We start from the raw sequence: 26,191 nt of genomic DNA on the forward strand, positions 1-26,191 counted from the left end.
TTACCTGGGAGTTTAATATCTGTGGATCCAACGAAAACATGTTTTCAGCATGGAAACGATCTCAGGCATATGAAGCATATGCCGTTCTTGGGGACAAGCAGAGGTGAGGACAGAACGACGGGTCCCTGGACAGAATGAACCACCGCTCTACGCTTTCAGTTGCTATGTTGCAATCCTCGTTTCACAGTCATTGCAAGTAGACAAATGCCAGACCAACCACGATCAGCGAAAATGGCGGTGATGTGTGAAGAAATGCCTGTCGTCCATGCTTTCACACCGGCTTGAGCAACGCTAGAAATAACGGCAGACCAACGCGCCTGCGTTCATTTTCTGGCCGGTCATCAAGCAACGAACTGGAACGCCACATTGCTAACTTCTGCTGTCACGTGAAACGGTGAATGGCCACTTTGAAAGGACTAAAGCACCAGAAACTGATTGCAGTGGATACTGGCGGCTGGTATGGTGGTCATTATTGATCCACACTTCAGAACAGGTGTAGGTGAGCAACTGGATGTCCCCTCTTCGATCCCCACTGCCGAAGCAGGGGAATAACTCTCTCCATACGAAGGCGAAAGAGACGACGTTAACAGCGTTTCATCCCAATTACCATCATCAAAATATTGCAAGCGGAACGCTCTTATACTGAAGAGGTGAATGTTGACAAAGAATACCACAGTTCTGACGACGGAAACTAAAGGTTGGGTCATTCAGACACCCACTGGACATCCGAGGGGTCTGTGTAGAGGAGAAGAGAGGACTGGCCGTACTGAGTGAGATAACGTCACGATACAGACGTGTACACGTTGAGCGAAATGTAGCTTTCTCACATGAACTTAACTTCATGGGGTCTCAGAGGTCCAGTCCCGAGCTGGCCTTTGCTGTCAGCTGGACTTTAGAACAAACCGAACTGGTTTAATCCCATTTATATTCTGTACATTGCACAACAGTTGGAATCTGTATTTAGGGTTGTATGGACGGAGGCGTGAGTACAACAAAATAGTTAAGTTAGGGGGTATGAACAGATGTGTGAGTACAATAAAACAGTTAATGTAGGGTGGTATGAATAGATGTGTGAATACAACAAAACAGTTAATGTAGGATGGTATGAACAGATGTGTGAATACAACAAAACAGTTAAAGCATACTCTACAATACAATCTGAACCAGCATGATGTCGAAAATCAAAAGATACAATTGACTGGTTAGTGTATGCAGTCTTAAACCCACAATCAATTAGAAAATTATGCAGATTGTGCCTCAAACAATATCATAAATCTATTCAATGTTTTGGAACACATACATTAGCTTCCACAGGAAATCACATGCGCTGCTTTTAAAAATGGTTATACAGTTACGGTTGCTCAGTGCTGTATAATCGAAGTACAATCCGACATTTTGGAATTTATTTCCCGTCCTGCTACGAGTGCAGTTGCCCTGATATGGAGGAATACATTTGATTGAATCAATCAACCGAGTTAAACTAAATTGAACTGCATTGCACGCCTGTTTGTTTCACAGCGCAACTTCCCGCTACGTACCTCTGGGGGAAAGCCATGAAGATCAAACATTTCTCTCCTTCCCAGGAAAAAAAAAGATTTCTGTTGTTGTTTTTACCTCCTACCCTCCACCCCTTCCCCTGTAAACTGAGTACACATTTTCAAGTGCGATCTGTTTGTCTGATATAGGTATTGTGTGTCCACCCTCTATCCGAAGCAAAATCATTCGGTCGGACATTATTCTAGACAGCCACTCCTAGCTGGAGATACACCCTCGAGACTCCCGCTCCACAAAATGCATTTGTTCTTTCAAGTGGCGGTTAAAAACGATTCTTTATCAGGCATGCTGGTGTTGTGGAAGGTTTGTGGGACTCCCGGAGAACCTGCGGGGATGGGGAAAAGACGTGGAAGCAGGAGGGTGAATTGAAGGGGGTGGGGGTGAAGCAGGGGATTAGGAATGCTGGAGGATGAAGTTGCCAGGTGGAAGTCTTTCCACTGTAAGGTTGTAATCTGCTTAGGCCGTGTGTTTAGGAAGTATAATTCGTGCTTCATGATCAGTGTTGCATTTGTTTGGATTTCACTTCACAGCAATTCGATCCATTGTCAAACGTCATTGTTAATAATAACAAAGGACGTCCAACCCCAGAGGAAAAGCTGATGATCTGTTGTATTGTTTAGTTTTGTTTAAAAAAAAGGTTTTCATTCTTGTGTACTCGCTCGCGCATTCACACACACACACACACACACACACACACACACACACACACACACACACTGGAACTCATTCTTGCATATACTCACGCGCACGCACCTGTTTACGCGCTCCTACCCACCCACGTGCACACTGTTTTGTTCAGTGGGCAACACGCCCCTGTCATGTCTGAGCCACTCCATTGCAGCACGTGAACCGTGAGGATTATGGGATGATGCATGACATCTCCGGAGGGCTGAATGGTTGGAAGAGCGTGTTCTCCATCACAGTCTGCCAGCCTCCGGCACGATTCCCATCTGTTGATTTACTGCGCTCCTGTTCCAGTAACCTGCTGATCGAAAATAAAATCCAAAAGAATGTATATTTTAAAACACATGTAGCGCTGTCTCGTGTGTTATGCTAAAAAAAAAAGGCAACAACAAAAATAACAAAATGTTTTAGAATACTTTGGGTATAAAGATGAGTCGCATGTTACACACGGCTTGAATAAATGAAAACTCAAGTTTGACTGACCGAGGGCTACAAAAATTCCACCATATCTGTGTGCTGAATTGACTTTGGGTCAAGTATGCCCAAGAATTGTCACAGTCACGCACACACACACACACACACACACACACGCGCGCGCGCGCACGCACGCACACACACACACACACACACACACACACAAACAGAAGCAACAGAAGCAATCAGTAAAAACCTTTTGTCTGTTTATTTATTGAAAATGTGGGTGGAGATTAGTATTGGAAGCAGCTGAAGACAACGCGGAGGCTTAGACTTTTGAACATTTAATCGATACAGTTAAACAACAGTGAACAATGTCGTAGTTGTGCCCTAAAGGAGCTCCCATCCCTCAGTGCCTCCAAACAGTGACGGACAATCAGGCTCTACAGTTTGGCCCTGCTTAATTCACTCAGTACGGCCAGTCCTCTCTTCTCCTCTACACAGACCCCTCGGATGTCCAGTGGGTGTCTGAATGACCCAACCTTTAGCTTCCGTCGTCAGAATTGTGGTGTTCTTTGCCAACATTCACCTCTTCAGTATAAGAGCCTTCCCCTTGCAATATTTTGATGATGGTAATTGGGGTGAAACGCTGTTAACGTCGTCTCTTTCGCCGTTCGTATGGAGAGAGTTAAAGGAGACGCAGGATGTAGAAAGATCAGAACAAACAGTGCTTACTGTTTAACTTTGTGGTAATTTTACCAAATCTTATGCAGTTATGTATTTTCAGAAAAAAAAAACCTGATCCTACAATGCAAGGCAGCTGGGGTGTATGGGTGACTCATTTTCAGCGTGCGCCACATTGTGAACAACCCTCTTTTCTGTATCCTCTCCTTTGTCTTTCATCCTATTTTTACAAAGCCGCCCCCCCCCCTCTTCTTTTAGTAGATAATTAACACTTCCATTAGAATGTATTGTTTTACCGACTTCTGATATATTCACGTGTCCTTTTTCTTCCCTACAGTGGTCTTTGTGATGTTGTTAGACTGCTTGTAAGGACTAACGTTGTGAACACAGAGACATGAACTAGTTTTCATTATGTCGTGTAAATGAGTATTTTTGTGAGTATACCTACTTTAAAACAGAATGGCTTACGCTTCCAGAACAACATTAACTCATGTCATTGAATGGTGTATGTCTGACACAGAAATGGATATGTATTGGTTGTCATGTTTGTAATATTGTGTAGGTTTGGGGTGTTGTTCAGGTGCGCGTTTGCGCGTGTGCGTGTGTGTGTGTGTGTGTGTGTGTGTGTGTGTGTGTGTGTGTGTGTGTGTGTGTGTGTGTGTGTTAGGATGTGTGTGGGTTAGTGTGGGTGTGGGTGCGTTTGTGTGTGCGCATGCTTCCTAAAAAAAAACACCCCAAAAAATCAGCCGCTATGGTTTGTTGGCGCCTGTCTCCATAGTTGATATCACCCACTGTTAATCTGTGTCAGTACCTGCGAAAGGGATAGTTGGTCACATTACGTTGTTGACTTTGGCAAATTATGGATCGCAGCTGTCAAGAGGGTGCTTTCGTCGGACTTCGTCAGAGGATGGATAGTCGGCAAGTGGCGGACAGCCGCGTTGGGCAACACTGGTTTTGTTGTTGCTGTTGTTGTTGTTTTTTCCCACTGTGTTTGGCTGCAGGGGAAAAGTCAGAACGCGTAAGATTATTGAATCGCTGAAAGAGAGAGAGAGAGAGAGAGAGAGAGAAAGTGTGTGTGTGTGTGCGTGCGTGCGTGCATGCGTGCGTGTGTGTGTGTGTGTGTGTGTGTGTGTGCGTGCGTGCATGCGTGTGTGTGTGTGTGTGTGTGTGTGTGTGTGGTACGCACCACCACATCTTGAAACTTCACCCCCTTCAGTATTTCCCTCCCCTATCGCCATTACCCTTCCTGCTTCCCGTCTGTTTCCCCAACCCCGTAGGTTCTCCAGGAGGTACACACACCCTCCACACCACCAGCATGCCTGAATGAAACAATGTTTTTAAAAAGCAACCTGAAAGAAGAAATGATTTTGTGGAGCCAGAGTCTCAAAGAGTATAACTCTAGCTAGGAGGCGCTGTTTAGAATAATGTCTGACCGAATTTTTTATTCCAGCAGAGAGCAGACATTGAATGCCCATCTCAGTATTTGAGACTGCGTACTCGTTTTACAGGGTGCTGAGAGGCGAAAGGAAAAAAAAAAACAGTACTTTTTCCGATTCTGAAACGAGGGAATGTTCAGCATGAACGCCTTTCTTTTCCTGTCAATGCTTTTCATTTCCCCTTTCCAGTCACTCTGAATTCATTCGTGCATTTCTGGGATGGGGAGTTGTGTCATAAAGTACATGTAAACGACATTATAAGGAAAGGAAATTAGAGGTAACTGAAATTTACGAACCGGGATTTTTACATCCCCCTCCTCCCCGCCACTAAACTTTAAGTTGTGGTCAGGGTGCTAGTTTTGCGGATGAGGCGATAAAGCGAGGTTGCGGGTGTAGCATGCACGTAGCGCACGTAAAACAGCCCACGGCAACAAAATGTTTGTCCCTGGAAAAATTCACTCTGACAGCAAAATAAATGCATTTGCAGACAGACAAAACGAAAACATATCTGTGATTATTGGTGATGATACACTGTGACGACACGCTCTCCCCTGAGAGGGAACTCCAAATTTTACACAGAGAAATTGTATGACAAAAAGTAATACAATACAATACAAAATGATAATAATAATGATAAAAAAGTAATACAATACAAAATGATAATAATAATGATAATGACGGTAATAATGATAATGAGAAGAAGAAGAAGAAATACACACGCACGCATTCAATCACGTAATCAAACGCGCGCGCGAATCTTTTAAAGCCCAACTAACCATAAAATTATCAAACCCAGCTAACCATAAAATCATCAAGCCCAGCTAACCATAAAATCATCACAAGGCTGTAACTTGAAAACACACTGAATTTCAAGGTAAAGAGAATTTAGTCAAACGCTCTCTGTTTAAACTGTATCTTTTAAAAGACGAAAATCGGAAGTTGTCAATTTGGCTTATTGGTAAATGCAAAGTCTGCTTTTAAAAAAAGGAGTCTCGGTAAGAACATAATGACAAAAGGCGAAAAGACAACCAATCAGAAGGTATTGACACTGCAAAGCACTATCAAGAAGATGAATAAAATCAAACAAGCAATTAAGCCTATGAAGTAACCATGTTCGTTCTTACTGTAATTATATTCCAAAAGAAAAAAAATGAATCGAAAAATTACAACAACAATAACAACCACAACAACAAAAGATTCACACAAAAGATTAACAACATCAAAAAAGAAAAAAAAAAGGGTGAGGTTGGTAGATTGATACATCCCACGAGCAAGTTCATGGACTGTGTTTCTATACAGACCCCAGTTTGCGTCACTTGCGGTTCAGACAATGGAATCAGTTTCTATACAGACCCCAGTTTGCGTCACTTGCGATTCAGACAGTGGAATCACTTTCTATACAGACCCCAGTTTGCATCACTTGCGGTTGACAGTGGAATCAGTTTCTATACAGACCCCAGTTTGCGTCACTTGCGGTTCAGACAGTGGTATCAGTTTCTATACAAGACCCCAGTTTGCGTCACTTGCGGTTCAGACAATGGAATCAGTTTCTATACAAGACCCCAGTTTGCGTCACTTGCGGTTCAGACAATGGAATCACTTTCTATACAGACCCCAGTTTGCATCACTTGCGGTTCAGACAGTGGTATCAGTTTCTATACAAGACCCCAGTTTGCGTCACTTGCGGTTCAGACAATGGAATCAGTTTCTATACAGACCCCAGTTTGCGTCACTTGCGGTTCAGACAGTGGAATCAGTTTCTATACAGACCCCAGTTTGCGTCACTTGCGGTTCAGACAGTGGTATCAGTTTCTATACAAGACCCCAGTTTGCGTCACTTGCGGTTCAGACAGTGGAATCAGTTTCTATACAGACCCCAGTTTGCGTCACTTGCGGTTGACAGTGGTACCAATATCTATACAGACCCCAGTTTGCGTCACTTGCGGTTCAGACAATGGAATCACTTTCTATACAGATCCCAGTTTGCGTCACTTGCGGTTCAGACAATGGAATAAGTTTCTATACAGACCCCAGTTTGTGTCACTTGCGATTCAGACAATGGAATCACTTTCTATGCAGACCCCAGTTTGCGTCACTTGCGGTTCAGACAATGGAATCAGTTTCTATACAGACCCCAGTTTGCGTCACTTGCGGTTCAGACAATGGAATCAGTTTCTATACAAGACCCCAGTTTGCGTCACTTGCGGTTCAGACAGTGAAATCAGTTTCTATACAGACCTCAGTTTGCGTCACTTGCGGTTCAGACAGTGGAATCACTTTCTATACAGACCCCAGTTTGCGTCACTTGCGGTTCAGACAATGGAATAAGTTTCTATACAGACCCCAGTTTGCGTCACTTGCGGTTCAGACAATGGAATCAAATTCTATACGGACCCCAGTTTGCGTCACTTGCGGTTCAGACAGTGGAATCACTTTCTATACAGACCCCAGTTTGCGTCACTTGCGGTTCAGACAGTGGAATCACTTTCTATACAGACCCCAGTTTGCGTCACTTGCGGTTCAGACAATGGAATCAGTTTCTATACAGACCCCAGTTTGCGTCACTTGCGGTTCAGACAATGGAATCAGTTTCTATACAGACCCCAGTTTGCGTCACTTGCGGTTCAGACAATGGAATCAGTTTCTATACAGACCCCAGTTTGCGTCACTTGCGGTTCAGACAATGGAATCAGTTTCTATACAGACCCCAGTTTGCGTCACTTGCGGTTCAGACAGTGGAATCACTTTCTGTACAGACCCCAGTTTGCGTCACTTGCGGTTCAGACAATGGAATCAGTTCCTATACAGACCCCAGTTTGCGTCACTTGCGGTTCAGACAGTGGAATCACTTTCTGTACAGACCCCAGTTTGCGTCACTTGCGGTTCAGACAATGGAATCAGTTTCTATACAGACCCCAGTTTGCGTCACTTGCGGTTCAGACAATGGAATCAGTTTCTATACAGACCCCAGTTTGCGTCACTTGCGGTTCAGACAGTGATATCGGCTTCGTTGCGAGCAGACAGAATCGACGATCAGATCGCGATTACTTCGCGGAATCACGTGATCTTAAAAGCCGTGCAGAGAGCAGCATGGAAGGAGAGGGGGTGAGTGATGGTGAGAGACAGAGAGACAGACAGACAGACAGACAAATAAAGACAGATATAGCACAACGGAAAGTTCTACACACTGTAGAAAAACTTTTCTTCCTTTCTTGATCCGTGGGCTGCAACTTCCACGTCGTCAACATCCGCGAGTGGGCTTTTACTCATATGGTTGTTTTTACACGTAACGTAGGAAAGGGGGTGTGCGTGCTGGGAATACTGTATTTGTTTCCACTGTCCAAATGCAAGCATGGTTGACAGCGGTCTTTAATGCGCATATTTGATTTGCTGCATAAGTATACACATGTTGACGGTTCAGGCAGTCACCGGTCTGTACATATGCTGACCTGCGTCGATAACGGGATCAAGCTCGCCACCCTCAAATTAAAAGTTCAACGCTGTAACCATTCGGCCACTGAGATTCGACTGCTACTGCAACTACCGCCACCTCCACTGCCCATCTTATAGAAAACCTCAGAATGAAGGCACACACACACACACACACACACACACACACACACACACACTCGCACACGCACACACACACGCACAATAAGTAAACTATTTTGGTTTTCTATTAAATACCTGCATTAATATTATAGTTTTCTCTTTGGATATAAACTCTCTCGAAGTCCATCTGACTGCACGGGGCTATAAAAGTAGTATTTCAAACGCAACAGTATCTAAAATAACAATATTGTCATCTTTTTCCTCAAGCGTGTTAAAGGCCAGAGAGACTTATGTAATTGTATTTGTATTTCTTTTTATCACAACAGATTTCTCTGTGCACACCATATTCGACGCCTTTCAACGAAATGTTTAACATAATTCAACTGACATTTACACTCACAGAGCGTTGTTCACAGTGCCAGAACGTTAAAACTGTGCTTTATTTGTTCAACTGTCGTCAGTATTTTCAGAGAACTTGTGTATTTACCGCTACAGCAACCGACGGATTCCGGCTTTGTCCTGGTCGGTCTAGAATTGACCATAATGTAAAAAACTTGCACAGGCGATTCTGGAACTGCCCACCGCAAAGGTATGTAATTCCAGAATCCAGAAACGTATGGAGAAGTTAGAAATCTGGCAATATAAGTGTCATCCAGATTCCGACAACGCGCAAAACAGATCAGTCAGAATGAGAAAGAGAGCGAGGGAGAGAGAGAGAGGAGGGGCAGGTGCATACACATTCACACACACACACACACATATGCGCGAACGCTGATTCCGAATGACAAGAACCGGTCAGTCGGACACGCGGTGTCCCCAAGCCTGTCACTCTGTCCGGGCCCGTAGTGCTGAACAGTGTCACCGATTACCATCATGACGATCGGAACGGAGCGAGCGACGCCGCCCACACGCCCACGCGCCTTCCCCGATTCCATGGCGCGATTTTTGAGCCACTCGCTTTGGCTGCCTGGGTGGTGTGTGTAATGGTGGTGGTGGTGATGGTGGTTGTGGTGGGTGTAAGAATGCGTTCGAGAGACAACTGTGTGTGTGTGTGTGTGTGTGTGTGTGTGTGTGTGTGTCCTATGTACCCGTCAGACACGGGGTTTGTGGGAGTGGTGAACCTGACACCATATAAATAGTAGGACTCTGCTCCAGGATCGTCCCTTTCTCGCTTCCCGCGATTCGACTGCTGCCACTACCACCGCCACCTCCACTGCCACCTGACACAGCGACAAGGAACAGTCGACCTTGCGTTTCGCACGTGCATCCATACTAAACTCTTTACTTGGAAACTTCTGAACAAGCTGCGACCGGTAAGTGCGCTAATTTTAAATCATCGGTCTGCACCTATTCTCAGAAACATTTATACTGTTGTTCATAGATGATTTTTTTAAAAGTGAACTTTAAAAACACATGTTTCAATGCTTTCACTTTGTTTGTCGTAATTAACAAACGAATGATTTGATTTTAACTTTTTGTAAAAGAGCAGAGAAAACAGAATCGTAAAATGAATTTATAACGGAACAGATATGAGTATTCTTTGCATGCGGATTATATATTTGAAGCGCAAAATATTTTTTATTAGCAAGCGACCATAATTTATTTGTACTCATTTTATTTTTTAACCTAATCTGAAGGACTCCATTCTGACATGTTTTGTTGTTTGAGACAGAACAAATGGGAAAATATCAAGGAAAATTCAAATCGGAAGGGTTTTCTTTCCGTTTTTTTAAATGTAATTCATTAACCTGAAATGCTCGTTCGCGCTGAACGCTTTTACGGACAACTGATAATTTCTGGTGAAACATGATTTATTTGTTATTTGGTAATATTAATCTGGTTTGCTTCCTCCCTGATGGTGCTAAATAGTGAATTGGGGCTTTTAACTCACTCAGTACGGCCAGTCCTCTCTTCTCCTCTACACAGACCCATCGGATGTCTAGTGGGTGTCTGAATGACCCAACCTTTAGCTTCCGTCGTCAGAATTGTGGTATTCTTTGTCAACATTCACCTCTTCAGTATAAGAGCCTTCCGCTTGCAATACTTTGATGATGGTGATTGGGGTGAAACGCTGTTACGTCGTCTCTTTCGCCGTTCGTATGGAGAGAGTTAACGATGTTCTTTTTACGTGCGTGAAATGTGAACGACTCACTGATAGTTTTGTTGTTGTTGTTGTTTTCGGAATAATTATTCATTTTTCTGTTGTTGTTTTTGTTCATTCGTTATTGGGTTTTTGTTTTGTTGTTGTTGTTGTTGTTTTTGGTCTTTTGTTCACACTCTATGTAATTAAGTATTTCTTGTGGGTTCTTTTTTCGCTCCTTTAATCCTCAGGTGAAGAAATGAATGACCCCCGCCAGAGGCATATTCTTGGTTTTCGTCTTTGCTGGAATGTGACGATAACTGTACGTTATTTTCACTCAATTAAGTTAATAGTTTGTCAGGTAATTTGTCTTTTTAAAATTATTTTCATTATCATCATCATTATTATTATTATTATTATCATTACTATATTTCTTTTATCTTATTTTTTAGGTTTAATGAGACTTTTTTGTCTGACATAGTTTTGCTTTGGAAAGTAGTTTTATGACGTGTTTTCAGCCTGGTTTGGCCGTGTGTGATCAGCAGGCCTCTGAACCAAACAGAACTGAACTGAATATCGGAAGTGCCGCACTGCATCGGAGGTCGAGCAAAGAAATTTGCTCGATGATTTACTGATGTTATACTGACAAGTTTTTGCCCGCTCGCACTCGAATGTGTGTGTTCAGGTGTGTGTTCACATGTGTGATGTAACTCCAGCCAAATTTTTGTAAGGGTTGTATTTTGCGCCGTGTTATACGGACTTCTGTTCTCGTAAGGGAAACAAATTTCACGATTTATACCACGTGGCTGACAAAGCAAAACGTTATTATGTGACACATATCAATTCATGTTTACGATATCACCTAAATGACATTTTCTCCATCTGGCAGATCTGAAGCAAGCCGCAGTAATGAGTGTTTTTGGTTTGTTTGTTTTAAGGGGGAAGGGGTTGAATATGCACGCGTCGTAGGTTTATTTTGCGCGCGCGCGTGCGAGAGAGAGTAAAAGAGAGTAAGAGAGAGTAAAAGAGAGAGAGAGAGAGATGATGGTGTGTCCTAAATTGGTTTATGTTTTACACATAAACGTTTTTCTTCCTTTGTTTATTTGCTTTTTCATTTATGAGGCCGGGGATGAGAACTGCATATCTCTTCCTTATTTATTTTCACTCTTATTGACAATTCGTGTGTATGAATTCTCGTTCAGTGTGACAAAACTCATCTCCTTCCTCAGATAATCTTGTATGTAGAGTTCTGTGTTGCAAAGAAAGAGTGTCAACAAATTACTGTTGTTGAAAAAAGTATAGCCATCACGATGGCTCCCTTAGCTAAACAGAAAGCTAAGCGTTGTTCAGATGTAATGGGCTACAAAACAAGTATTGGAGTTTTCAAAGCGAATGGGTTGTGCTTGCCTGTTTCAGCCATGATGCTTACGGTGACATAATTATTTCTTTCCTCGAATTACTGCTGACTGAAAAAACAAAATCAGAAATTCAAAACTCTTTCTCTCATGTTTGGGGCTTAACGTGCAGTCATGGTAAACGGTATGTTGCACGTGCGCGCGTGTGTGTGTAATTATGACGAGTACTGATGCTCTTGGGAAGTACAGAACTGCTCTATATTCATCATGTGAGCGTTCTTTTCTTTGTGGTGTCCAATCCCCGTCGTTCTTTAACATAATAGATCAAGTGAATACAAGAGAGCTTGCTGAGCAGTCTTCGTATTCAAACCCTAACTTTCTATGTCGTTTACCAGTGGCAAAGTACTGTGAATTCAAAGGAAAATTAATGTCAAAGATGACAGTATGGGTATATACAGAACATAGTGAGCTGCGGCAACCACAAAACATACCCTAGTACCCTACAACAGCACAGTTATGATCTTGGCGGTGGTGGGAAAAACTGGACAAGTGTCGGGAACTGTTAGTCACAGTCGCCTTTGTATTGGTCTGTGGAAATGTGTGCCTTGCGACAGGTCTTTTCTTTGTCGGTCCAGGAATACAAGGCGGGATTCATTCCTGCAATAGCCGGTGAAACTGACAGCAGACTGGGGAAAACAAGAATGAAATAACGAAAGAAAATGGGACACAAATAACAAAGAAAGAAAGAAAGAAAGAAAGCAAAATGAGAATACAGACAAAACGAAAGAAGCGAAGGAGGGAAATTGACTACCAAAAAAACAGAGTCCATGGCCTACTGTCTTAAGCATGATTAATGCTAAATTTGTCGCAAGAATCACTGTACAAAAACAAAGAAAAAGCTGCAAGAGAGAGAAATCGCAGTTTCTTTATTCCAGCATTTCTGACAAGGAATCGCTTTATCAAAGCATATTTGTTTTTACGATTAAGGATCGTGGAAGACTTTATCGGCCAGAGTATGATTGTTATTATACATGCGCTTTAAGGCAAGTTTCAAAAGTTATTATACATGCGCTTTAAGGCAAGTTTCAAAACGTATGTTACTGGAGTTGATCTCTTTTCTGTTTACCAATGTAAAAAGCAATAACCTGGACATAACTTATGACTGGTAATGATAAAATGCTAACTTTTAACTAACAAAGTCGTTCCAGTAACGTTTAAAGAGATTTATTACTTTCTGCCTATGTAGATGGCTGGATAGGTTTTATATGTATCTACATACAAACGGACATATAAACAATCAAAACAGAGTAATTACAAAGACGCGTTAAAAAAAACAAATAGAATAAAATGAGAGAGAGAGAGAGAGAGAGACAGAGAGAGAGAGAGAGCAAATATCTTGTTGCCAAGCATGTCCAACCTCTTTGACATAATGTTGTTTTGTTCTTTTGTTTGCAATCCTGTGTTTGCATTCCTATATTTGTAATCCTCCATATCCCAAATGAGGTGAAATGAAATGAAATCTTGAATGGAAACTGAAAGGAAAGTAGGCTGATTTTGACCTCCAGTATAACTGAAAGAACTGAGAAACGAGATGCAGACACACTCATTTGTAGCAGGATAATCTTAATATGCCTCTGGTGGGGTTACACCACATGAAAAAACACACACAAAAAAACACACACACACCTTACAGGAATGACGTAATTACACAGCGTGCAGCAGAAAATACACAAAAGTGCGCACATAGCTTGGAATTATCAATCACATATTTTCAAGGCGCCAAAAATACATCATAAACGTGACCAATTATCAAGTCTTGGGAGATGGCTAAAAAGGAAAGGAGTCACAGGTCGCATACAGGGAAGGCATGACAGTAAACTTTTTTAGCGTAGAACTTCCGGAAGGCGGGGATATTATTTCCACAAGGGAAAGCTACTGCAGCAGAAGGAGATCAATTTTGTTTCTGTAATAAAAGTGTCTTTCCAAATGTCTCTGACAATAAAATTGCAGGAGTTGTTTTTAATTCATGAATTTAATTATTCATATTTCACTGCACGATTCGACTGTATCTTTTTTAACTGCCACATTGGAGAAAATGCTACATTGAAAACAAAACTGATATCGTATTGATTATCATTTGTAAAATGTGTAACCATTGAGTACATGTTTCGTTTAACAAAGAGGCAAGGAAATAATAGTAGTCAGAGGAAGAAAGAATCGACAAGAACGAATTTCACAAAAAAGAGTCGACATGAACACATTTTACAGCGATTCGTCGGAAACAACAAATTTATAGTACAGCCTTGGGAAGTACAAATTTTAAAAAAGGGAGAGAGAAAGAGAACAATGAAAGAGTAATCATATTATTGCCAAGCATGTCCAGCCTCTTGACATAATGTTGTTTTGTTCATTTGTTAGCATTGCTTTGTTTGTAATCCTCCATATCCCAATGGAGGGGAAAGGAAAGGAAATCTTGAATGGAAACTGAAAGGGAAGCAGGATGATTTTGACCTCCATTATAGCTGAAAGAAGTGAGAGAAAAGAGATGTAGATAAACTCATATTGCAGCAAGGTAATCTTAATAGGCCTCTGGTGTAGTTTCTCCGGAGGGGAAACAAACACACACACACACACACACACACACACACACACACACACACCTTACAGAAATGACGCGATGACACAACGTGCAGCAAAAAATACACAAAAGTGCGTATATTGCTTGGAATTGTCAGTCTATATATTGTTCAAGGCGCAAAAAATACATCATAAACGTGCCCAATTATCAAGTCTTGGGGGATGCCTAAAAAGGAAAAGAGTCACAGATCGCATACAGGGAAGGCATGACATGAGAAGGAAAGAAGTGATAAAGAGAAAAAGAAGCAAACCGAGCGACAGTAAAGGAAACGTTTTCAGCGCAGAACTTCCGGAAGGCGGGAATGTGTATTTCCACAAGGGGAAGTTACTGCAGCAGCAGGAGATCAGTTTCATTTCTGCATAAAAATTCTCTTCCCCAAATTACCAGAAAACTTTGGAACAATGTCTCTGACAATAAAAGAGCACGAGTTTTTTTTTTAAATTATGAATTCAAATGATTTATATTTTACTGCAAGATTCGACTGTTTCTTTTTAACTGCTACATTGGAGAAACTGTTACATCGAAAGCAATTAAATTTGTTCAAATCTTATTGAATATTATCTATAAGACGTGTAACCAATGAGTACATGTTTCGTTTAACAAAGAGGAAAGGAAAGTATAGGAGTCAGAGGAAGAATCGACAGCAAAGAATCGACAATGATGTGTTTCACATCAGTGTGTACAGATGAACGAATTTTGATATGACAGAGTTGACATGATCACATTTTACAGCGACAAGAGCGGAAACAACAAATTCATAGCACAGCCTTGGGAAGTAGGAATCTTATAGCAAAACTGTCAGAGGTCTTACAGGGAGGAGTCAGGAATAACGAATTTTATAACAGTGAGTTGAGAAGGATGAATTTACAGCAAAATATCGGGAAGAACAAAAGTCTAAGCCAATAATGATTTTACTCTTTCGCCGTGCTTCCAGGCGATCTTTTGATTTTGAAAGATAGACTTTCTTTTTCATTACAGTTAATCACTGGGTACGTTTTATCGTTTTTGCTTTTAGTTGTTTGTTTTTTTAATAGCTTGAACACTTACGTCAGTGCCTCTTTTTAAAGCCACAATTTCGGAATGGAAGATTAGCCGTGGCTCCAACTCCACTATGGCCTTAGTGGCCAGCTGTGTTTATATCACGATAAAGCGAACACGTGACGGTGTAATTATAATCGTGAAGCTTAGGATGGTACCATCTCTTTGAAGATGCCGCTGCTTAAGCTCAGTGGGGAAATAAATCAGGTGTACAAAATTATGGGCAATATTGTCCAATCGCCCCTCCTCCTTCTCAAATGCGTCACCATGAAACACACCTCAGATCGGCATTATGCAAACCTCGGGAAGAAGTGGTCACTATCGTGTAGACACAAACAAAACAACGTCTTGTTAATGACAAGCTTTTTTCCCCACTTCTTTTTTCTTTTCACGTTTTTCTTTTCTCTTACCTTTTAAAAAATCATTTCATTGACCTTCGCGAGAGAAATTTGATCAGAGATTGCGTTGGATACTTATCCGAATGGCCTTGGAAGAGAACCGTTTTTGAATCTGTTCCTTGTTTGTTTTGTTTTAGGTTTGGGGTGGTGGTGGAGATTTTGGTTTCATTTAAACAATGATTGATTTGAATAGCCGAGGATAAAAAACAACAATCCAACAGCAACGTTTTGAACATGTTTTGTGTGTAAAGAATCGAGCATGCCTGTTAAGAGGTGAACTTAAGTCATTGTGTTGGAAATCAACACCTATTACATTTCCTGAATATGGATGTGTGCCTGACTGCGTATGCGCTCATGTATGCGAGTGTTCTGTGAGTGTGTGTATGTTTTTTGTCGTTGTTTTTTTCGTGTTTTATTTTCTTACTTATTCTTCTTATACAAGGGCTGTGACAACATATATGTATCTTTCAGTAAATTTTTTGAATGTGCGCGCACACACAATGAGAGAGAGAGAGAGAGAGAGAGAGAGAGAGAGAGAACACACACACACACACACACACGTAAACACTCACGCGGGAGAGAGAATGAGAGAGAGACAGGGGGAAGAGGACAGACTTTTTTCGTTGAGCATTTTTGGGCATCGATTTCTACCTTATTGACATCTCCGGTGACTAGCTATCATCACAGTAACCAATGTGGCCAAAGCTTTCACGTCACCTCGTATATCATCGTGGAAAGAGACCTTTCAAACCCGAACTGTCGTCACTAATTTGTTGTTTCTGTGAGGTGATACAAATCATGCCCAACTCCCGCAGGACTCGTGCGCAAACCCTAAACCGATGACATGTCACCACCCACGTGGAGTGATGGCCAAGAGGTAACGCGTCCGCCTTGGCAGCGAGAGAATCTGAGCGCGCTGGTTCGAATCACGGCTCAGCCGCCGATATTTTCTCCCCCTCCACAAGACCTTGAGTGGTGGTCTGGATGCTAGTCATTTGGATGAGACGATAAACCGAGGTCCCGTGTGCTGCATGCACTTAGCGCACGTAAAAGAACCCACGGCAACAAAAGGGTTGTTCCTGGCAAAATTCTGTAGAAAAATCCACTTCGATAGGAAAAACAAATAAAACTGCACGCAGGAAAAAATACAAAAAATGGGTGGCGCTGTAGTATAGCGACGCGCTTTCCCTGGGGAGAGCAGCCCGAATTTCACACAGAGAAATCTGTTGTGATAAAAAAAAGAGAAATACAATACAAATACAATACAATACATTGGAACAAAACAAAGAAAGCAGAAAACGCAGTTTGTCATTTATTTTCCGATTTCACCCATACGATTGTTTTCTGCCCCCCCCCCCCCTCCCAACCCACCTCTCTCTCTCTTTTTTTTCTCTCTCTCTCTCTCCACTTTTCGGTGATAAATATAGTGGTTTTTTTCATGTTTTACGTTTTCATGTACCCGCCATCGAGTTTTGAAATAAATCCTTCTTGAAATCTTCTTGTAGCTGAATACGATCCATATATCCTCAGCGCACGTAAGAAAAAGAACCCGAAGCAACAATAATCATACTCGTCCGAAATTCTGTTTGGAAGAACCACTTTGAAAAGGAAACAACCATAGAAGCAGACAAAGGATAAAGAAAGAAAGAAATGGGCAGCAGTGTACGTTGTGACGAGAAAGAAACACAACACAACGCATTACAGTACAATATATCACAATATAACAGAGCCTACCAATATAAAACAACACAATGCAACACAACACAATGCAGCGCGATACAGAACAGTACAATAAAATGTAATGCAGTACATGTATGTAAGACAACACAACAGAACGCAACACAATAATGCAGCCTTTATCATCGGGCTCTCTTCAACATCTGTTCCTTGAGGTTTCGATTTTTTGTTCAAACAGCATGGAGAACGCTTTCAGACGTCCAGCTCCCGTGTTGTGTTCACAATATACAATTGTCTTTTTTGTTTGTCTGTCTGAAGAAAATAACGCTCAGAGTTCAGCGTGGTGAGCTTCCAGTTCAGTTCGGAATGTTTGTTATACAATGATGCATTCTTATTATCATCATTATTAGATAATTACGGGCTTTACAATTTCATTTCACAGTGTACTTTCCTTAATTAACCCTTTGTCGGTCCCCTGAACCATCTGTTCCAACAAATAAAACAACACAAAAAATCTAATAGTGAGATTGCAAGTGAGGCAAAGTTGTTGAAATCATTTTATAGAAAAACAACTTTCGGGGTCATGCTAAGTGCTAAAAAGTCCTCCCCATGTTTGAGGAAATCCTTTTCGATCGAAATCAGACGATGGTTTTGTTTTTTTCTTTTCTTGTGTGTGTGTGTGTGTGTGTGTGTGTGTGTGTGTGTGTGTGTGTGTGTGTGTGTGTGTGTGTGTGTTGGTCCCAGAATAACGCCATAACTAAACTCTTCAGTCGTCGTTCATCACCAATGACTCAGCACCTGAAGAGTGTCTCGTACCACTCTCTTGTCAACACCACGTAACACACAGGCAGGGAAAAAACTCAAAAGTTGCAGACTGAAACTTTTTTTGTATGAACGAAACATCAGCCGAGAGTGGCAAATCACCAGAAAGGCCAAAGAAGGAAATGGGAGAAAAAGAAAACACAGCAGCCAAAGAAAACACTCCTGACAGCCTGCGAGGGGGCGGGGTGGGTGGTAGGGGAGTGGAAAAGTACAAGAACTTCGCAGAAGAATAGAAGTATGGCGACGATTAATTAGAATGATTAGGGAGAAAAAGAAGTGACGCAAGTCCAAAAAACAAAAAAAACAAAAACCAAAAAAAACAAAAACAAAAAAACAAAGCAGGAAGGTTAGCAACGGATGCAGGCATCCAAAGCGGTTGATGCCGTTCACGACACATCTTCACTTACAAAGCCCGCCCGGCAGAGGGAGAAGTCCATTGATCATTTCGTGTTTTTTTCCTCCAGACTTTGTCGGCAGGCGAAAAACAAATGAAGCTGCGAAGGTTATAATTATAAACGGATCGAATGTAGGGGTATTGGAAACGTGCCTAGATTAGTGAAGTTGCTAAAGGTAGCAAAACATGATCGAACGGGAGACATTTTTCGCAATTATATATACAGCAAAAAAAACACAAAAAAACAACAACAAAAAACAAAAAAAACGCAAATTTACATCCGTCTCGAGATGACTCGGGTCTCATTACGAAGGAATGATTTTGACACGTACGTAAGCAAGTGCATAAAACAACTTTGACTGACAGACGGACGGCTGACGTGAATATCTCCAAGTGCGCACGCGCATATACATTCACGAAAACGCGCGCATCTAGTTTCTGGTGCGCAAGAGCTAAACCAGCGCCTCATCTGAAACCAAATATGGGTTGATACTTAGTTTGTGACTATGATTATGTCAGACAGGTGTACGCGTCGGATTTGACACGTGGAAACTGGTGGTACGGGTAATAACGTGGTCTGCCCAGTTCTTAAATGAGAGATATCAATAATTCCGGGACAAACATATATTTTAAGACTAAGTTCCTTGATGTCATCTTCTACGCATAATGTGTGGAAAATTACACTAAAAAGCGTTCAGTTGAAGAAAGGGACCCATTTGAGATTTTGTTGTTGTTGTTGTTGCTGCATTAAATGTGTAATTCAGTCTTCATTTTCACACAAAGTAATGCAACATATGTAACACAAACTTTTATGTATGGCCCCAAGAACAAATAATCCGAATCTGAAAAAAGTGTGTGTGTATATACACACTTTTTTTTCTTGCATGAGAGCAAACGGTTTGTTCAATGAAGTGGGTATTCAGTTTTTTTATGTTTGGGAGTCGAACAACTTTATATGCACAGAGAGCGGGAGAAGGGTAGGGGTGGGGAGGGAGTTCTACATGCTACGAAAAATCCTTGCAATATCTCATCAACTAACGTAATAAAAGTATGGGAAGAACTTTTCCTGAATATGGTCGCACAGGGTGGCAGCCACATATTAAATGTCTCTGCAAGGAACAGGAAGATATACAGAGGAGGGCCACTCATGATATCAGAGCTGAAAGATACCCTTCCCAGAGTGGCTTGGACGTTTGAAACGATCAAGCTTAGAACAAGGACGGATGTCTGATTGAATAATATGGATACTTATATAGCGTCTATCCTCGGTCGGAGACCAAGCCCTAAGCGCTTTACAAACACGGGGTCATTTGCACAACAGGCTGCCTACCTGGGTAGAGCCGACTGACGGCTGCCACTGGACGCTCATCATTCGTTTCCTGTGTCATTCAATCAGATTTCAGGCACGCATACACACTCAGACATGTAACATTTTACGTTTATGACCGTTTTGTTTATTTTACCCCGCCATGCAGGCAGCCATACTCCGTTTTCGGGGGTATATTCTTGTTTCTATAACCTACCGAACTCTGACATGGATTACAGTATCTTTAACGTGCGTATTTGATCCTCTACCTGCGTATACACACGAAGGGGGTTCAGGCACTGTCGTGTGATTATGACCGATACTTTCAAATACACCCATGGAATCTATAAGACAAAACAACTGGCTGTCTTGCCCTGCAGGTAGCTGTCAATAAACAATCTAATGAAACTGTTCAACCCCTTAATCCAATCAAGAATCAGAGGGGCGGTTTCTTAAAGAAGTATCTATTACTGACACATCCTCCCTAATAACGTCACTGTAGCAGATATCGTAAATACGTCTAAGGCGAAGATTAGATGCTTTCTTGAACAACCTGGACGCTGTCCACAGCCAAAATTGCTGTTATCCTACGTGCGGCTGCAGTTTTGACGATAGGATCAGACAATTAGTTAAAATCATAACCCCAACCGTACAAAATAGCAAAAATAATAGAATAGCTCGGGTGCAATATGGGGTGAATTGACGTCTTTGTGTATGCTGTTTTTGTCTGGAAGCTGCATTTCTTCTATCTATCCTTCTATGATATGGCCTTCACAGTCCGCTGGAATTTTAGCACTAGTAATTATGATAATAATATATCATTATTGTAATTACACAGCAAAAAACAATAATGGTAATTTTCATATCAATCATGATTGATATTGTTACAATCACTATTAGAATAATTGTTATTCGGATACAACAGACAAGGGAACGGACAGTTAAACATGCCACATACCCACACCACCATCATAATTTCTGATGTAAGGTGGGCTGTGGATGTCTGCCGGGTGTTGCAGTTCTCGCGGGTCTGTGTGGTCAGAGAATATCTTCTGGACAGTGTGGACTGTTGAATAGGTCCCTTCCCTTCCCGTTCCTCTGGTGGTTGTCCCTATCGGTCAGATCACCAACGGTACATATCGACACAAAGTGAAAACAGCTAACGAGAAGAGCAGCCGGTTTGCTATTGTAAGAGGAAACGAGCTCGGAAACCACATCACTACTGTGACAATACCACTCCAGGAAGTTTTTTGTTTTTGATTAACGAAACAAAAAATGTCGAAATACCAGATAAAGTTTACCCTTTAAAACTGCGGAAACATACTGGAGCAAAACAAAATTACACGGTGAAGACGAAGAAATGTGATCTCTACCTTGGAGGAAAAGAATCGTCTGCCGCCTTCGGATTACATTGTTTCAGCTAAAATCATGGAAGTTGAATAAGGAAAGATGATAAAACAAATGGAAGACTATCCGAGTTTGAGGTGGTTGTTTACTGAATTGTTTCGAGGAAAGGGCACGGAATGTTTCTTTTAATTCGTCTGAATCTTCTTGCCGCGTTGACGTGACTCTTGCTATCAGTTACCAGAAACCCTGGTTGAAAACAAATTGAGCACGTTGAACTACGAAGGTCTAGCTTTGTTCCGAGCATCTTTCCCCCCCCTCCCCTTTCACGAACAATGGTGGGCGGGCTTTTCGAGTTGGAGCTGTGTGACGAAATGAGAGAAACATTTTCTTGTGTTGGCTTGGGTCTTTTTTTTCTTCTGAAAAATCATCTGATCACAGGGCGTGAAGCGACGATGGAGATCCCCCCCCACCCCCCCACCCCCCCCCCCCCCCCTTCATTTTTCTTTGTCTTCAATTCACAGCAGTGCAGTGCTTTTCTGCTTCTTATCATTCATTTATATAGACTGTCCAGTTTTTGTGATAATTAAATACAATTATTCTTTTTATCAATCACTTAATTCTTATTTTACACCTGTTTAAGTTTGTCACTTTAAAGCCTGTTAGCAAGTTTTAAGCCCTGATACGGCCACACTTATCGCAAATCAAGATGGGACTTTGGTTGGCTTTGGTTGACTTTGGCGACTTATTCACGATATTATGTATGAATAAGCACCGACTTTAATGTCAGAACGATGTATTTAAGTTTGATCATTTTGGTTCGACAGTAAGTAAAAAAAATCTCTGGCGAGAAGAATGAAAGTGTCAATGTGACGAACGGCTGATGTTCCCCAGCAACGTGAAGGATGTCTTTCCCACTGCCATGATATACAGAGGAACCGTTTTCAGGTGGCTGCAAATTGATGGGCTTCTCTTTTTATCTGTTCTTGTCAGAAAAATGGAGAGTCTCTATGTTGTGCCTTGTGATGAGCCTCGTGGTATTACATACCTTTTTATCAACTGACCATTCTTGTCAACTGACCAATGAACGTTATGAATCGAAGATCAAATATGGGAAAAACAGGCGGGCATGGCGGTCCGTGACAAAACGAAGCGAAGCCGACACGCTGTGTGCCTAAATATCATGTCCGTAATAACACAAGGCAGACACGGTTACAGCTTGCAGAGTATCAGTATCAGTAGCTCAAGGAGGCGTCACTGCGTTCGGACAAATCCATATACGCTACACCACATCTGCCAAGCAGATGCCTGACCAGCAGCGTAACCCAACGCGCTTAGTCAGGCCTTGAGAAAAGAAATAAAAAAGAGAAAATAAATAAATAAATAAATATAATAGATGAATAAATAAATAAATAAAATGATAAAATAAAATAAAATGAAATAACAAAACCAAACAAAAAACAAACAAAAAAACAAAAACCCAAAAACAAACAAACCAAAACAATTAATAAATAAAATAAAATAAAAAAGTAAATAAATAAATAATAGATAAAAAATAAAATAAAATTAAGTAAAAAACTACTACTAATAATAATGATATTTATAAGGCGCAAAAACTTGATGAAGTCAACTGTAAGCGTACAAAAAAAAAAAAATAAATAAAAATAATAAAATAAATAAAAAAGACAACAATGATGATAAATAAGCAAATAAATGTAAAACACGCAGACACACATTCACACATACACACACATAACATATATGCAACAAACATGCAGTTTCACAGATATGAAAGCACAATCAAATACACATAAACGTACATGAGCCCCAACACACACACATACACACACACAATTACCCTGCACCCCCCTCCTCCACACACTCATTTCTAAGCTACGTATCGCAGCTTCCACGCCCCCCCCCCCCCCCCCCCCCCAACCACACACACACACAGACACACTTACTTGTACAAGCACACACACATACGCCCATATCCCCAACCCCCAACTCCACACACATATATACAAATATATATATGAACACCCGCACGTTCCAATATTCCGTTGCTCCCACAGTGTAGGCATGCATACACACATACCTCATCCTCTACAACGCCCCCCCCCCCCCACACACACACACACGCAGGTGCACAGAACTCACCTGACACTTGTGTACACTTACAACTTCGCACACACACACACACACGCACATAAACACACAGACCCACACAGATTGGCTGCAAGAGGGGTGGGAAAAGATCTCTGATGCCAAGGACGTGGTGTCTAGTGTGTTGCTCAGTCTATTGTATTTGAAAAGGCCCACAGAGACTTTGATCCGACGTACAGAGAGGATGTGTACTTAAATATCATGTCTGTAATAATACAAGGCAGACACGACTGCCGCTTGCAGAAAGGATGTGTTTCTAAATAGCATGTCCGTAACAATACAAGGCAGACACGGTGTGGCGCGCATGGATTCGCGGAGCTCTCCCCGAGTGAAAACTGAAACGGAGCCTGTGAAAACCCACTCGTCATACACCAGTGTTTCTGATCCGAGTCCCCCCGCCCAGTCATGGGCGCCGTGTCAGCCCACCGCTCCCCATCAGATATCTGCAGCGGAGCTCACCCCGCACGGCGACAGTGCCGGGAGGAGGGTCAGCCATCTGTGAAATTCAAACCGCCGCCTGATAATTCTGTCAGGCCAGGCTGATACCGGGGATGGGTTATCGCTTGGGGGTCGGGAGTTGCCGGAGCTGGCAGTGTCCGCCAGGGGGTAAAGTGCAATTAGCTTCGCTGTTGGGGTGAGACATGGGTGCGAGCTGGGAATTGAGCCAGGGCGTACGAGGTGGGTGGGGGGTTGTGTGGATCCGGGAAGAAAGGGAGGGAGAGGAGGCTCCGTATCGATTGATCGAAGCGAAGGGGAGGTCTGTCTCTGACAAAAGTGAATGACAAACAAGTTTGATGTTTGTTGTGTGTTCGTTTAAAAAAAAATCATAAAAACGGAAAGGAATAATTACAAGTATACACATCGATCAAAAATCAAGAAGATAACGAAAAATGAAAAGAAAAAAAAGAGAGAAAGAAATACCAGAGCAGATATTTGTTTTAGCTACTGGACAGATATGTATTCTTGAGGAAGAAAAGGGGAGTGAAAGGGGAAGTGGGGGTGGGGCGTCAGAAGATGTCAAAACAATAAGAAAAAAGAAAACAAAACGAGGAAACTCTATAGCAGCGTCTACATAAAATGCGGAACAAAAATACATTCTGAAATGAAGACACGAAGAATAGAAAGTCGCACAAACAGAAGAAGTTAGAGGCGCTGATCCGGCAGAACGCAGCATGCTGTGCCTCAGCTTTCCCACCAGGGTTTAGAGATGGGTGTGACAAGTGGACCCATCACAACGACGGGCGCCATAGCCGAATGGTTAAAGCGTTGGACTTTCGGTCTGAGGGTCCTGGGTTCGAATCACGGTGACGGCGCCTGGTGGGTAAAGGGTGGAGATTTTTACAATCTCCCAGGTCAACATATGTGCAGACCTGCCAGTGCCTGAACCCCCTTCGTGTGTATACGCAAGCATAAGATCAAATACGCACGTTAAAGATCCTGTAATCCATGTCAGCGTTCGGTGGGTTATGGAAACAAGAACATACCCAGCATGCACCCCCCCGAAAGCGGAGTATGGCTGCCTACATGGCGGTGTAAAAACGGTCATACACGTAAAAAGCCCACTCGCGTATATACGAGTGAACGTGGGAGTTGAAGCCCACGAACGCAGAAGAAGAAGAAGACCCATCACAACTTCCTGTTCCGCTTCACAATCCTGTTGTTCGGGCACTGTCCAGTACATTGAAGCAGATTCAGTTATGTGCTATACGAAACTGCAGAAGAACGAGAAGTAATACATACAAAGACAGGTCGCAATGCATCAGATTTACCCACTTTTTTTTCGTGAAGCAAATCCATTTGTCTGAGATCAGACTATTTCCCCAGAGCAGTCTTCTTCCTTCCTGTGCAGCACATCTCCAGAAAGTAGTTGTACAATCAACTGGTTGATAGCGGCCACTTTCTGAAAGAAGAATGTTATTCGTTGACTGATATGGGTAATGTACCTGACCTTTCCGATTTCTAAGACCCACTTCCCCAAGAAATCTGTTTGAAAGGATAACATTTCTTACTGACCCGAGTTCGACCCTGACCCTAAAATGGATCTGTATCAGACTTCATCATGCCATCACGAACACTGTAAGGGGACCGACGAACCACAAATCACAAAATATATTTTTCTTAAATGGTGACAATGGCAACAAGGAAGTCCAGATTTCACCGTGAGAGTGTATGCGTGTGTGCATACATACGTACATACATGTACATATGATTATATATATATATATATATATATATATATATGCGCGCGCGCAAGTGTGTCTGCGCGTGTGTGCACGCACTCGCTCACAAAACAGCAATCCTAAGATGGAATGGAAGGGGGACAAAACCTGCGACTTCTTTTTTCGGAAACTATTAGTCAAGGATCAGTTCTATTTTCAAACTGATTGTTTGTTTAGTCAATTGTTGTAAGTCATTGATCGCTATGCAAACTGACCTCCCAGCCTCCTAAAAAAAAAAGAATGTCAAAGCATGACCCAGGTTACTGGTCCGTGAAACGGCCAGCTCTTTTCGGAACGAGTGTTCCAGTCTCAGAATACAAATTTGCCCGTCAGTGAGTGGCGTCATTTGGTAGAAACCACTTCCCGACAAAAGCTGAAACTGAGCTCAGCGAAAGAGCTCCGTCTCTGAGCAAACAAAGCAAAGTGAGAT

At 42.0% G+C, this 26,191-nt stretch overlaps 1 protein-coding gene across 1 annotated transcript in view; it reads left to right on the top strand.

The window, feature by feature from the left end:
* Positions 1-9,488: 9,488 nt before the first annotated feature.
* Positions 9,489-26,191, top strand: part of LOC143291171 (uncharacterized) — a 38,856-nt gene continuing 22,153 nt past the window's right edge. Inside the window, exon 1 of the mRNA XM_076600878.1 lies at positions 9,489-9,637. The gene's annotated coding sequence lies outside the window, so the exon portion shown is untranslated. The remainder of the gene's footprint in view (positions 9,638-26,191) is intronic.

Source organism: Babylonia areolata, chromosome 1 (genome assembly GCF_041734735.1).
Source record: "Babylonia areolata isolate BAREFJ2019XMU chromosome 1, ASM4173473v1, whole genome shotgun sequence".
NCBI classification, from domain to species: Eukaryota; Metazoa; Mollusca; class Gastropoda; order Neogastropoda; family Buccinidae; genus Babylonia; species Babylonia areolata.